The sequence below is a fragment of the Microcaecilia unicolor genome, chromosome 1 (assembly GCF_901765095.1).
Source record: "Microcaecilia unicolor chromosome 1, aMicUni1.1, whole genome shotgun sequence".
Classification (NCBI taxonomy): domain Eukaryota; kingdom Metazoa; phylum Chordata; class Amphibia; order Gymnophiona; family Siphonopidae; genus Microcaecilia; species Microcaecilia unicolor.
The window spans coordinates 92,514,388-92,529,998 of record NC_044031.1 but is presented as its reverse complement, the minus strand read 5'-3'; the positions used below and the strand labels follow the sequence as shown (position 1 = coordinate 92,529,998).

The 15,611-nt window shown below is 50.2% G+C and overlaps 1 protein-coding gene across 1 annotated transcript in view; it reads right to left on the bottom strand.

Annotated features, from left to right (window-relative positions):
* Window positions 1-15,611, bottom strand: part of CUL2 (cullin 2) — a 419,462-nt gene that overhangs the window by 382,848 nt on the left and 21,003 nt on the right. The window lies entirely within an intron of this gene.

Here is a 15,611-nt window from a genome sequence, read left to right as displayed (position 1 = left end):
GGAGTGACCAGCAAACGTGGAAGAATGCCCTCATTTAAGAACCTTCTTCCTGAACTGGGGTGGAACAGAGGTCTTCATGTTGATAAAAAGGACTACCGTCGTGGAGGCAACACAGGTGGGATATAAGCATGGGGTAGGATTCCTCGGGTTCTTTGGTAGGGGTTGAAGGCCCTGGATAGCCGCATCAGCCTGAATATTCTTTTCAGCAAGTCGAAATAACAGGGCGAAGAAAAGAGACCAGCGTGCCTGTCGCAGGTTTAGTCTCTTAGCATCCTGAAGGTATAGGAGATTCTTGTGGTTGGTGATTACTGTGACGGGGTGCAAAGCCCCCTCCAGGAGATATCGCCATTCCTGGAGAGCAAATTTAAGGGCCAGCAATTCCCGGTCCCCAATGGTGTAGTTACGATCTGCCAAAGAAAATGTTTTGGAGAAGAAAAAAAAAAACCAGGAATGCCGCTTGCCAGAGTCTGAGGTTTGAGACAGAACCAGCCCCTGCCCCCGCGAAGAGGCATCCACCTCTAAAATAAATGATCTTTTGATATCCGGGCTCCGAGCACAGGGGTGGAAAGGAAGGCTTGTGTTAAGGTAGCAAAGGCCTTTGGGCCTCCAGTGTCCAGGTCCTCACGTCAGCACCCTTCCTGGTCAGTGCGGTAAGATGGGCAGTGATAAGGGAATGCTGATGGATGAACTGCCGGTAGTAGTTAGCAAACCCCAGAAAACTTTGCAAGGCCTGGAGACCCTGGGACATGGGCCAATCCCGGATAGCTTGGAGCTTGGTGGGGTCCATTTGGAGGCCCTCCGAAGAGACGATATATCCCAAGAATGGAATGGCTCATTGGTGAAATTAACACTTCGCTAGTTTGGCGAAGAGGTGGTAGTCCCGGAAGCATTGGAGAGCCAAGCGGACATGATGAGGGTGGTCTTGACAGAAGCAGAAAAATCAAAATGTCATCTAAGTCAACTATGACTGAAGAGTACAGGAGATCTTGAAAAATGAAATTAATGAATTCCTGAAAGACCGAAGGTGCATTAAAAAGGCCAAACGGCATGACCAGGTATTCGAAATGTCCTTTATGGGTATTAAAGGCGGTCTTCCATTCATCATGTTGGATTCAGACCAGATTGCAGGTGTCTCGGAGATCCAGCTTGGTAAAGATAGAGGCTCCTTGAAGACGATCGAACAGTTCAGGAATGAGAGGGAGCGGATACTGGTTCTTAATGGTTATTTCATTAAGACCCCAGTAGTCTGTACAAGGTCGCAGGGAGTCGTCCTTCTTGGTTACAAAGAAAAAACCTGCCCCTGCCAGGGAGGAGGAGGGTCTGATGAACCCTTTTCTGGAGGTTTTCTTGAATGTACTCCCACATAACTTTGGATTCCTCCTGAGAAAGGGTATACAGCCGCCCCCGAGGCGGTGTCTTGCCCAGAAGTAATTCGATAGGGCAATCAAACGAACGATGCGGAGGAAGGGAATCAGCCTCCTGGGCACTGAGACATCTTGAAAGTCTTGATATTCCACAGGAAGGGAGGCATCACAGGGAAGCAGGACCCCAGGGAAGGCAGGGATAGTCATCGGAGGAGGAACCACCGGCGAGAGGCAGGAAGCAAAGCACTGGGAACCCCAACTGTCGATATCGCTATTGGACCAATTAATACTTGGTGTGTGTTGTCATAACCAAGATAGGCCTAAAATAATGGGATTGATGGCCTGGGGAAGAACCAGAAGCTGAATCTCTTCCTTGTGCAAGATTCCTACTTGCATCTGCAATGGCCGAGTGACATGGGTAATGGAATAGGGTAATGTCAATCCCTGAATGGAGGTCACTTGTAACGTAGGTTTACAGGCCATTGAGGGGGTTCCCAGCTGATCGAGGAGACTGACGTCAATAAAGTTCCCTCCGTCTCCTGACTCGATTAGGGCCATGGTGCTAATACACAACTCCTTCCAGCGCAGGAAAACAGGGATGGAGACAAGATTGTCCGAAACAGACCCTGGGTCAATGCATTTCCCAGTTTATTTGGGCAATATCTCAGGAAATGACCGGACTGCCCACAATAGAAGCAGAGTTACTACTACTACTTGACATTTCTAAAGCACTACTAGGGTTACGCAGCGCTGTACAATTTAACATAGAAGGACAGTCCCTGCTCAAGGAGCTTACAATCTAAAGGACAAATGTACAGTTATTGCCCCGACGGTGAGTCCTCTCCTTCTCAGAGAGGCGATGCCACCTGATAACCATCGACTCTTTGGAGATTCCAGAAGTGAAGCCGGAAGCTCCCTTAGGAGAGGAAGGACGTGACATCCGAGGCGATGGTCTCTGTGGTGGAGACTGAGCAGCACATTCCTGTGTCCTCTCTTGGAACCAAACGTCGATACAGACACAGAGAGTAATCAGGGCATCCAATGTGGTTGGAAGTTCCCGGCCTGCCAACTCATCTTGCAAAGGTGAGGACAAAATAGTAATTACACAATTTGATACCCGCAAACAAGCCTTTTCCGGAGTAGCCTCCACACTCTGGAATGCACTACCTGAAAGGCTGCGCTTAACACAAGACTAGCTCTACTTCAGAAAGAAGGTGAAAGCTTGGCTCTTCAACCAGGCTTTACAGGAAGAAGTAACTAACTTGTTAATCTCACTCACATACACAAGTATACCTGTGTATATACTGCAGCAGGACACATTTATCCACTCCTACCCTAGCTGAGATATTTAACTGAGTTCGATTCCCACTTCAGGCACAGCTCCTGGTGACTGTGGGCAAGGTCACTTAACCCTCCATTGCCCCAGGTACAAATAAGTACCTGTATATGTAAGCCGCATTGAGCCTGCCATGAGTGGGAAAGCGCGGGGTACAAATGTAACTAAAATAAATAAAATTTCTCTGACCTCATGTGCAACTTTCTTTAAATCAATCACCTTACTTTGTAACTCTCTACTTCCTTACCTATCTATATGTTACATCTTTGCTTACCCTTCACTATCAATTAAAATGTTCTATTACGTATTGTATTGACATTGTAAGTAGTATACCATGTCATACTTTGTATTGTTTTTGAATATTTTTACTGTCTATGCTCATGTTTGATCTATTCTTACTGTGCACCGCCTTGAGTGAATTCCTTCAAAAAGGTGGTAAATAAATCCTAATAAATAAAAATAAATAACTAACTAAAACTATATACAACTGGTGAGAGTGCAGCCTGGACAGAACGGGCTAAGGAAGGCAGAGTTGGATTCTAGTCCCCAAACAAATTCTGCAAAACTGTCTGTCCAAACAGACCTATCGCATCAGGTACTCTGCTCAATGCAGTAGTCTGAGAGGTAAATGTGTGGACTGAAGACCACGTCGCAGCTTTGCAAATTTCTTCACTATGAAAAACAGAGAACCAAATAAGACTTTGAATAACTGCAACTTGATCCAGAAATGGAATTCCTTTCGTGTTCTCCATTATCTGTCTGAATTCTGCAAAAGAGACCCGAAGGAAAAAATAGCCTCACTGTGTGGAAAATGAAAAAACCGTCAGCTGAACTAGGGAGGGATCCTGGATTCATCTGCTGCGGTAAAGGAAAGAAATTATCAGGTAAGACATAATTTTACCTTCCTCGTCACTTGCAAGCAGATGAATCCAAGAACTAATGGGATGTACCAAAGCATTCCTTAAGCAGGGTGGGAAGCCGACGCTCCCCGTGCCAACACTCCCACTGCCCCAAAACTCACAATCTCTCAAGCAGAACGTCTAGTCTGTAATGCTTCGCAAAACTATGACGGGACACCCAAGTAGCCACCCGACAAATCTCTTCCAGAGATAAGGTCGACGCCGTTGCCCGAGTAGAATGCACCTTCAGGGCCACTGGAGAGTCCGCCCTTGTAGCAGATATGCCACTCCAATGGCTTCCCTAATCCAGCGAGCAATGGGAGCCTTAGAAGCCGCCTCAACTCTTTTCGATCCCGACAAGAGCACAAGAGATGATCTGAGCGTTGAAACTCGTTAGAGATCTGCAAGTACCGAAACAAGGCTCTCCATACGTCCAGGAAACGTAGCGAGGCAAACTCCCCCGGATAATCCTCTCTTCGAAAAGACAAACTGCCTGATTGACATGGAAAGCCAAAACCACTTTAGGTAGAAACGACGGCACCATCCGGATCGACACCGTTTCAGAAAACTGCAAAAAAAGATCTCTGGAAGACAAAGCCTGAATTCAGAAATCCTCCTAGCCAAAGCAAATGGCCACCAAAAACACTGTCTTAAGTGTTAGATCTTCTCAGAAACCTTATTCAACGGCTTCAAACGGTGGGGCCTGGAAGGCTCGCAGTACCACATTCAAATGCCACGCCGGGCACGGCTGCCGCAGAGGAGGTCGAACCCGAAGAGCCCCACGTAGGAAACAGACCACATCAGGGTGAGCTGCTAAAGAGGAACCGTCCAGTTTGCCCCTAAACAAGCTAGTGCGGCCACCTGCACTCGAAGGGAATTATATGCCACTCCCTTTTGAAGACCAACCTGAAGAAACTCCAGAATAACCGAAATGTCCACCCAAAAAAGCGATTCAGCATGCCAAAAGCACCCACGCCAAGAAAGCTTTCCACACTTTGCATGTACGCTGCTGAAGTAGACTGCTTCCGTGCCCACAAAAGAGTGCAATGACTGGTCCTGAAATCCCTTCTCCTCAGCTGCCGTCTCTCATAGCAGGCCATAAGCCCAAAGTGGGAGGGATTTTCCATCTGAACTGGCCCTTAATGCAGCAGATCGGGAGTCACTGGAAGTCGCAATGGTGGCTCTGAGAGTGCTCGAACGAGATCCGCATACCATGGCCGTCGGGGCCACTAGACGACCGGCCCCTGATGCAACAAAGAACTCTCCCTATCAGAGGCCATGGAGAAATAACATACAGTAGCTGTTGTTCCGGCAATGGCTGGAGAAGAGCATCCAATCCTGTGGATCCTGGCTAGCGTTTGCGGCTGAAGAACTGGGAAACTTTGGCATTGCAAGCCATGGCCATGAGATCCATTACTGGTCTTCCCCAACGTTGACAGATCAGCCGAAAAAGCCGAGTCCAACAGCGTTCATTCCGTTGCATCCAAAAGAGTCTGGCTGAGAAAATCCGCTTGAACATTGTCTTGACCCACGCAATGTGCGCTGCCGACAGACTCTGAACATGCGCTTCCGCCCATACTAGAAGACGAGACACTTCCACTGCAAGGGAAGCTGCGAGTGCCCCCCTGCCGATTGATGTAGGCCACCGTTGTGGTGTGTCCGAGAATACACGAACCACCTGCCCCTGCAGAAGGTCCTGAAAACTCCGTAGCGCATTCACTACTGCTCGCAACTCTAGATTTGCAGGCCAAGTCGCTTCAAGAGGGGTCCACGATCCCCTGGGCTACTTCGATGAAGACAATGGGCTCCCCAGCCCATCAGGCTGGCATCTGTCACGACTACCACCCAATTGGGAGACGCCAGAGAAACACCTTCTGCAAATTGGCCTGCCCGAGGCACCATGCGAGACTGTCCCTGGCACGGCTCAACCAAGGAAGGCGCCGTTGATAATCCAGCGACGTCGGCGACCATCGTGCTCAAAAGGAAATTCCTGAAGAGGCCGCATGTGAGCCCTTGCCCATGGAATGACCTCCAAGGTCCGCCGTCATGGAGGCAAGGAGCTGAACATAGTCCCACACTCAGGGAATGCGACAACTCAATAAGGTCCGTACCTGAGAAAGCAATTTGATCCTTCACCCCTCAGGTGGCGGCGTCAGGTTACTACTTTCGCCCTACGGCAGTTTTCAACCTCTCCTCCTACCGCAGTCTCACTGCTTCTCATCCTTTGAAGTTCACTCCATCCATCTATTCTACCCGCTACCACTCCGAGTTGCAGTCATTTACCGCCCCCCTGATAAGTCCCTCGCTTCCTTCCTTCCTTACTGACTTCTAAGCCTGGCTCTCCGTTTTTCTTGAGCCCTCATCCCCATCCCTCATTCTTGGAGACTTTAACATACACACTGAATAACCCATCCGACTCATACGCTTCTCAGTTCCTCACTCTAACCTCCTCCTTCAACCTCAAACTGAGCTCCACCACCCCCACTCACCCATCTGGCCACCTGTCTTGACCATCATCCTCTCCTCTACCTGCTCTCCCTCCAATTCTTTCTGCACCTCGCTCTTCCCTCTCTCTGACCCATACACCTGATCACCTTCCCCCTCAGTCCCGACCAACACTAACCACTACTTCCAGGAATCCCCAGGCTGTCGTCCTCCCACCTTATCCTCTAGTATTTCTAATCTCCTCCGAGTCTGTCGACAAAGCCGTCTCCACTTACAACGCCACTCTCTCCTCTGCTCTGGACAGCCTTGCACCATCTATCTCCCGTCCCACAAGGTGTACTAATCCCCAGCCCTGGCTGACCCCTTGCACCCGCAACCTTCGCTCCTGCGCCTGATCGGCTGAACGCTTCTGGAGAAATCTTGCACCCATACTGATTTCATTCATTACAAATGTATGCTATCCTCCTTCCAGTCCTCCCTATTTCTCGCCAAACAGGACTATTCACCCAATGGACTAATGCCCTCAGCTCTAACCCTCATCGTCTCTTCGCCACCCTTAACTCCCTCCTCAAAGTGCCCTCCGCTCTCACCCCACCCCCTCACTCTCTCCTCAATCACTGGCTGACTACTTCCGCGACAAGGTGCAGAAGATCAACCTCGAATTCACCACCAAACCTTCTCCTCCTCTTCACCCTATAACCCACTCCCCTCAACCAACCAACCCAGGCCTCCTTCTCCTCTTTTCCTGTCATCACCGAAGAGGAAATCGCCCACCTTCTTTCCTCATCGAAATGCACCACCTGTCCCTCTGACCCCATCCCCACCAACTTACTTAACACCATCTCTCTTACTGTCACCCCCCCATCTGTCATATCCTCAACCTCTCTCTCTCCACTGCAACTGTCCCTGACACCTTCAAGCATGCTGTTGTCACACCACTCCTCAAAAAAACATCACTTGACCCTACTTGTCCCTCCAACTACCGCCCCATCTCCCTCCTACCCTTCCTCTCCAAGATACTTGAACGTGCTGCGCCGTTCACAGCCGTTGCCTTGATTTTCTCTCCTCTCATGCCATCCTCGATCCGCTTCAATCCGGCTTTCGCTCCCTACACTCGACAGAAACGGCACTAAAGTCTGCAATGACCTGTTCCTTGCCAAATCCAAAGATCACTACTCCATCCTCATCCTCCTCAACCAATCCGCAGCTTTTGACACTGTCAATCAAAATTTACTTCTTGCCACACTGTCCTCATTTGGGTTCCAGGGCTCTGTCCTCTCCTGGTTCTCCTCTTATCTCTCCCACCATACCTTCAGAGTACATTCTCATGGTTCTTCCTCCACCCCCATCCCGCTCTCTGTTGGAATTCCTCAGGGATCTGTCCTCGGACCCCTTCTCTTCTCATTCTACACCTCTTCCCTGGGCTCCCTGATCTCATCTCATGGTTTCCAGTATCATCTTTATGCTGACAACACCCAGCTTTATCTCTCCACACCAGACATCACTGCGGAAACCCAGGCCAAAGTATCGGCCTGCTTATCCGACATTGCTGCCTGGATGTCCAACCGCCACCTGAAACTGAACATGGCCAAGACCGAGCTTATTGTCTTCCCTCCCAAACCCACTTCTCCTCTCCCTCCACTCTCCATCTCAGTTGATAACACCCTCATCATCCCCGTCTCATCTTCCCGCAACCTCGGAGTCATCTTCGACTCCTCCCTCTCCTTCTCTGCGTATATCCAGCAGATAGCCAAGACCTGTCGCTTCTTCCTCTATAATATTAGCAAAATTCACCCTCTCCTCTCTGAGCACACCACCCAAACTCTCATCCACTGCAACCTACTCCTCACTAGCCTCCCACTTAGCCATCTATCCCCCCCCTTCAGTCCGTTCAGAACTCTGCTGCGCGTCTTATCTTCCGCCTGGACCGATATACCCATATCACCCCTCTCCTCAAGTCACTTCACTGGCTTCCGATCAGGTACCGCATACAGTTCAAGCTTCTCCTACTAACCTACAAATGCACTCAATCTGCAGCCCCTCCTTACCTCTCTACCCTCATCTCCCCTTACGTTCCTACCCGTAACCTCCGCTCTCAAGACAAATCCCTCCTTTCAGTACCCTTCTCCACCACCGCCAACTCCAGGCACCGCCCTTTCTGCCTCGCCTCACCCCATGCATGGAACAGACTCCCTGAACCCATACGCCAGGCCCCCTTCCCTGCCCATCTTCAAATCATTGCTCAAAGCCCACTTCTTCAATGTCGCCTTCGGCACCTAACCACTACACCTCTATTCAGGAAATCTAGACTGCCCCAACTTGACATTTCGTCCTTTAGATTGTAAGCTCCTTTGAGCAGGGACTGTCCTTCTTTGTTAAACTGTACAGCGCTGCAACAACATACTGCTCCTACAATTCGACATGTCCAGTGCTTTCGACATGGTTGACCATGGAATATTACTAAACATCCTAGAATACTTCGGAGTTGGAGGTAACGTTCTAAACTGGTTTAGAGGCTTCCTAACCACAAGATCATACCAAGTAATATCTAACTCGACTACATCAGCCCCATGGATACCTGAATGTGGAGTCCCCCAAGGATATCCCCTCTCACCGACCCTCTTCAACCTAATGATGACACCCTTAGCCAGGCTACTATTCTATCAAAACCTCAACCCATATATATACGCAGACGACGTTACGATCTACATCCCATTCAAACACGACTGAAAGGAAATCACCAATGACATTAATCAAAGCTTCCAAATCATGCACTCATGGGCGGATGCATTTCAGTTGAAACTTAATGCAGAAAAAAAACGTCTTATACTTACTTTGCAACATAACACAAGCAAATTCACCACAATAACCACACCAAATTTTTCCCTTTCCGTCTCAGACACCCTGAAAATTCTTAGAGTTACCATCAATCGAAATCTTACACTAGAAAATCATGCGAAGAACACAACCAAGAAGATGTTCCATTCAATGTGGAAGCTTAAAAGAGTAAGACCTTTCTTCCCAAGGACCATCTTTTGCAAACTGGTACAGTCAATGGTGCTGAGTCACCTAGACTACTGCAATGCACTTTACGCTGGTTGCAAAGAGCAAATTATCAAGAAACTTCAAACATCCCAGAACACTGCAGCTAGACTCATATTCGAAAAAGCAAAGTATGAAAGTGCAAAACCCCTATGAGAAAAGCTGCACTGGCTTCCACTTAAAGAACGTATCACGTTCAAGGTCTGCATTCTAGTTCATAAAATCATTCACGGAGATACTCCGACCTACATGATAGACCTGGTTGACTTACCACCCAGGAACGCTAAAAGATCATCCCGCACATTCCTCAATCTTCACTTCCCCAGCTGTAAAGGACTAAAATACAGACTAACACATGCGTCCTGCTTTTCCTACATAAGTACGCAGCTGTGGAATGCGCTGATACTTAACCTAAAAACAATTTACGAACTAATTAACTTTCGCGCTCTGAGCTGGCAGCGAACGACATTTTGGATTTTCCACATGGCGAGGCCTCCGTTGCAACGGAGAGCCCTGAATCCGGGGGGGGGGGGGGGGGGGGGGGGGGGGGGGGGGGGCCTCTGAGTGAGGCTAATAAGTACATAAGTACATAAGTAATGCCATACTGGGAAAAGACCAAGGGTCCATCGAGCCCAGCATCCTGTCCACGACAGCGGCCAATCCAGGCCAAGGGCACCTGGCAAGCTTGCCAAACGTACAAACATTCTATACATGTTATTCCTGGGATTTTGGATTTTTCCAAGTCCGTTTAGTAGCAGTTTATGGACTTGTCCTTTAGGAAACCGTCCAACCCCTTTTTAAACTCTGCTAAGCTAACCGCCTTCACCACATTTTCTGGCAATGAATTCCAGAGTTTAATTACACGTTGGGTGAAGAAAAGTTTTCTCCGATTTGTTTTAAATTTACTACACTGTAGTTTAATCGCATGCCCCCTAGTCCTAGTATTTTGGAAAGTGTGAACAGACGCTTCACATCCACCTATTCCACTCCACTCATTATTTTATATACCTCTATCATGTCTCCCCTCAGCCGTCTCTTCTCCAAGCTGAATAGCCCTAGCCTCCTTAGTCTTTCTTCATAGGGAAGTCGTCCCATCTCCGCTATCATTTTAGTTGCCCTTCGCTGCACCTTTTCCAATTCTACTATATCTTTCTTAAGATGCGGCGACCAGAATTGAACACAATACTCAAGGTGCAGTCGCACCATGGAGCGATACAACGGCATTATAACATCCTCACACCTGTTTTCCATACCTTTCCTAATAATACCCAACATTCTATTCGCTTTCCTAGCCGCAGCAGCACACTGAGCAGAAGGTTTCAGTGTATTATCGACGACGACACCCAGACCCCTTTCTTGGTCCGTAACTCCTAACGTGGAACCTTGCACGACGTAGCTATAATTCGGGTTCTTTTTTCCCACATGCATCACCTTGCACTTGCTCACATTAAACGTCATCTGCCATTTAGCCGCCCAGTCTCCCAGTCTCGTAAGGTCCTCTAGTAATAGAGCTGATAATAGAGCTGATAGCCCTGGGCAGGATCCGGGTGGTCAGGGAGCGGTTTTCTCCCCTGATTTTGTTTTAATGCTGCATAGGGCATACTTGCTTAAAAGAGCTCTTCCACAGGGATCTTCAGACCCTCTGCCTGCCCCCCCCCCCCCCCCCCCGGTGGATCCTGGCCTTTTGGAGTTGGCTTTGCCTGTTTCTTATCCTCCTGTTAAACGCAGAAGGGCTAATTCCCCTTCTGAATGTGGCGCACCCCCCTTTCCCCCCCGTGGGCGGGCTATGAGGATTCTGAGGGGTCTGGCAGAACTTCTTGGGCTGAGTCGGGTGCAGAATTGCCACAGGAGCTTGATGATCCGTCTGCGGTGAGGATTTTCCACCGCGAGGAGCTGCCAGTGCTTATTTCAGATACCTTACAAGCCCTCTCGATTGAAGATCCTGGGAGTGGCACAGCTTCCTCGGTTAATCCAAGGATGGCTAGTACCAGAAAGCCTGCTCGAGCCTTTCCTTTGCATGACTCCATCCAAGAGCTTATTTCGGCTCAATGGGCTGACCCCGAGGGACCTTTGAAGGTTGCCAGGGCTATGGGGCAATTATACCCTCTGAGTGAGGAACATTTGGCTCGCTTTGCAATGCCTAAAGTGGATGCCCTGGTCACGGCTGTGACAAAGAGAACTACCCTCCCTGTTGAAGGAGGTGTTGCCCTGAAGGATAGTCAAGACCGCAGGCTTGATTCAGCTCTGAAGCGGTCCTTTGATTTGGCAGGTCTCACTGTTCGGGGCGTCTGCATGCAGTTGTTATGCTGCTAGAGCCTGCCTGGTTTGGTTACAGCAGGCAGTGGAACAACCCGGTGATGGAGCGGAGACCTTATCTGAAGTGGCTCCGCAGATGGAGTCAGCCTTGTCCTTTTTGGCTGACGCCCTTTATGATATGGTCAGAGCTTCGGCTAAGCAAATGGCTATAGTTGTGGCGGCTCGCCGCACTCATTGGCTACGACATTGGGCGGCAGACATGGCCTTTAAGCAAAGGTTGGTGAAGTTGCCCTTTCAAGGCCTTCTCCTGTTTGGTGAGGAGCTGGAAAACATTGTTAAAGGCCTGGGGGATTCCAAACCTCAGCGCTTGCCCGAAGATAGGCCGAAGCCTTCCTCTAAGGGTCGGGCGGTCCGCTCCTCTTACAGACCTCGCTTCCGTGAAGCTAGAAGGTACTGCCCGGGGCGTGCTGCTGGGTTCACTTCGCGTGCCCGCTTTCAGCAGAGAAACTCCTTTCGCTCGGACAAACGTTCCGCAGCTGCCAGTTCAAGGCCTGGAGTTCAGGGGCGACCTTCTCAATGATGGTGCGCCGGCCCCCTCCTCGTTTCCTGTCATCAGAGGAAGACTTTCCCTCTTTTTCGAGGAGTGGGCCAAAATCTCTGCAGATCAGTGGGTCTTGGACCTGATCAGAGACGGATACCGAATAGAATTCGATGCCCCGGTGAGAGACGTGTTTGTGGAGTCCCAATGCGGTTCTGCCGCCAAACGGGCAACGGTAGAGGAGACTCTGCACAGTCTGTGCCAGATAGGGGCTGTGACCCCGGTGCCTCCCGCCGAACAAGGTCTAGGCCACTACTCCATTTACTTTGTGGTGCCATGAAAAGGCGGGTCTTTTCGCCCGATCCTGGACTTAAAAGAGCTAAGCAAGTCCTTAAGAGTGCGGCATTTTCACATGGAAACGCTGCGCTCCGTCATTGCGGCGGTACAGCCAGGAGAGTTTCTCACGTCTCTGGACCTGAAAGAAGCTTACTTGCACATACCAATTTACCCCCCCCCCCCCCCCCCCCCCCCACACCAGACATTTCTGCAGTTTGCGGTGTTGGAAAAACATTTCCAGTTTTGGGACTTGCCTTTTGGCCTCGCCACAGCTCCCCGAACCTTCCCAAGGTAATGGTGGTAGTAGCTGCCTTTCTCAGGCGAGAGGGTATCCGGGTTCACCCGTACCTAGCTGACTGGCTCATCAGAGCAGACTCAGAAAAAAAAAAAAAGACAGTCATCTAGCTACAGCAGAGTGGTTTCAGTCCTTCAATCTCTGGGCTGGGTCGTCAATATGGCCACAAGTTACTGATCCCCTCGCAATCTCTAGAATATTTGGGGGCCAGGTTCGACACAGCCTCGGGCTATGTGTTTCTTCCCGAGCAAAGGCGGTGCAAGCTTCAGAATCAGGTCCGTCTGCTCTTGAGGATGCCCCGCCCACGAGTTTGGGACATTGTCCAGCTGTTAGGATCAATGACGGGCCACCTTGGAAGTGGTGCCATGGGTGACAGCACACCTGAGACCTCTACAGTATTCTCTACTTCAACGATGGTCTCCAGTATCTCAGGATTATCAGTTGCAGACTTTCTTGGCTCCCTGCGGCCCGCCTCAGTGTGGAGTGGTGGGATCTCGGACAGCACTGTTGCGGCGGGGAATGCCACTGGCGCTCCACGATTGGTGCCTAGTGGTGGAAAGATGCCAGCCTGAAGGGCTGGGGCACACATTGCAGGGAAGCATTGCCCAGGGTCTGTGGACGCCCGACGAGTTGGAGTGGTCTATCAACCGCCTGGAGTGTGAAAGCGGTGTTTCTGGCTCTTCTGGCCTTTCAAGTGATCCTGGAAGGATTGGCTGTCCGAGTGATGTCGGACAACACGACAGCAGTGGCCTTCATAAATCGACAAGGCGGCACTCAGTGCAGAGCTCTAGCCGCGCAGGCCGAACAAATTTGCCACTGGGCCGAGCTGCATCTACAGTCCCTGTCAGCAGCTCACATTGCAGGTCAGAGCAACGTGCAAGCCGACTATCTAAGCAGGCATCAGATCGATCCAGCGGAGTGGGAAATAGCAGACGATGTATTCCTGCAGATATGTGCCAAATGGGGCAAGCCAGTGATGGATCTTATGGCGACCAATACCAATGCCAACGTCCCGTGCTTCTTCAGCAGACAAAGGGATCCTCGCTCTGCCAGGTTGGATGCCTTGGCTCAAACCTGGCCCCTGGGCTTGCTGTATGTCTTCCCTCCGTTGCCCCTTGATAGGGCGAGTGCTCCTGCGGATTCGGCTGCATCCAGGAGAAGTGGTGCTCATCGCCCCGGATTGGCCCAGGAGGCCTTGGTATGCGGACCTCCGACAGATGCTGTTGGAGGCTCCCTTTCCGTTACCTCTGGTTCCGCACCTGTTGTCACAGGGTCCGGTGGCCATGGAGGACGCCTGCCGCTTTGGTCTTTGGCATGGTGATTGAGAGAGCGCACTTGAGAGATAAAGGCTACTCAAATAAGGTAATTTCCACTCTCCTGCAGGCCCGTAAGTGCTCCACTTCCGTGGCTTATGCCAGGATTTAGCGCCAGTTTGACAGTCTGGTGTGTTTTCAAGAGCGCTTTCTCCGTTGCGGGCTCCTGTCTTGCCGATTCTGGACTTTTTGCAGGATAGTGTACACAAAGGCTTGGCTATAATTCCCTGAGGGTGCAAGTGGCAGCATTAGCCTCCCTGCGTGGCAAGGTTGAAGGCGTGTCCTTAGCTGCTCATCCAGATGTGGCACGGTTTCTTAGAGGGGTGCTTCGGCTCCGTCCTCCCGTGCGGGCACCTTGTCCAGCTGGAACCTGGGGTTAAGTATTGAAGGCCCTTCAGGGGGCTCCCTTTGAACTGCATCGGCGTGCTTCAGAGAAAGATTGACACCGAAGGCGTCTTTTTAGTGGCCACTACCTTGGCAAGATGGGTGTCAGAGCTCCAGGCGCTGTCCTGTAGAGACCCTTTTCTGCAATTCTCAGAGTCAGGGGGTCACGGTTTGGACCGTGCCTTCCTTCATGCCTAGGTGGTTTCAGCATTTCACCTAAACCAGCCTGTTTTCTTCCCTCCTTTGTTGAGGAGGAGTTTTCAGGTTCATTTGGGCAGTTGCACCTTTTGGATGTGCGCAGGACTCTGTTGCAGTATCTGCGAATACAAATTCTTTCAGGACCTCTGATCATCTTTTTGTGCTGTTGCAGGTCCTCGCAGAGGGTCTTCAGATCTAAAGCCACTATTGCCCGTTGGCTCAAAGAAGCTATCTTTTCAGCATATCTGCTGTCTGGCCGGGCTCCGCCTGAAGCCTTTAAGGCACATTCCACAGAGCGATTTCCTCTTCCTGGGCGGAAACTGGAGCACTATCTCTCATTGAGATTTGCAGTGCTGCAACATGGGCTTCTAAGCTCTCTTTCGCCCGACATTACAGGCTGGATGTGGCTGCCTTGGCCCACAAGAAAGTAATAAAACCCACCAGAACTAATCTGATCCCTCCGATCTCCAGTGTTTGAGCAGGACACTTCCACTGGAGATGTGCCCTTGTACCTTATAGCACTCTCTATTCCAATCTCGGAGACTAGCATCTGAGATTACAAGATCCACTTGGGACTCTCCAAGTCAAAGCCCTGAGAATGTGCTCCCAATGCCCACAACTTCAAACTCAACCTAGCAACCCCCAGGAAGGCCAATCTCACCACCAACTGCTGGGACTGGGAGACCACTGAGACAATAAAGTCCAGTGCAACAGTTTCATGCGCGGGCAGGCCCACAAAACTACTTCCAGAGTCAACACCATCAGGCCCAGGACCTGCACGTACTGCCACACTGATGGAGATCTGGTCACCAGAAGTGAACGCACATGAGACTGCAACCCATGCATTTTCTTGTCTTATGTCATGTTGAAGATAACTTCAAGGTACTCTAGGGACAGTGACAGTACCAGTTGATTCTTGATCTGGTTCACAACCTATCCAAATCTTTCCAACAACTTGATCCCCCGAACCATGGCATCCAGGTTCTCCTGGTAGACTTGGCTTGGATGAGCCAGTCATCCAAATAGGAGCAAACCATTCCTTCATAGATAGGCTGCTGCTGCTGCCATCACCACCACCACCTTGGAAATGGTGCTGGGCATTGTGGCAAGTGCAAAGGGAAAGATTTGAAACTGGAAAGGTTTGTTGAGTACACAGAAATGCAGATACCACTGATGTCCAATCTATGCTGAAAACCCACCTTTTC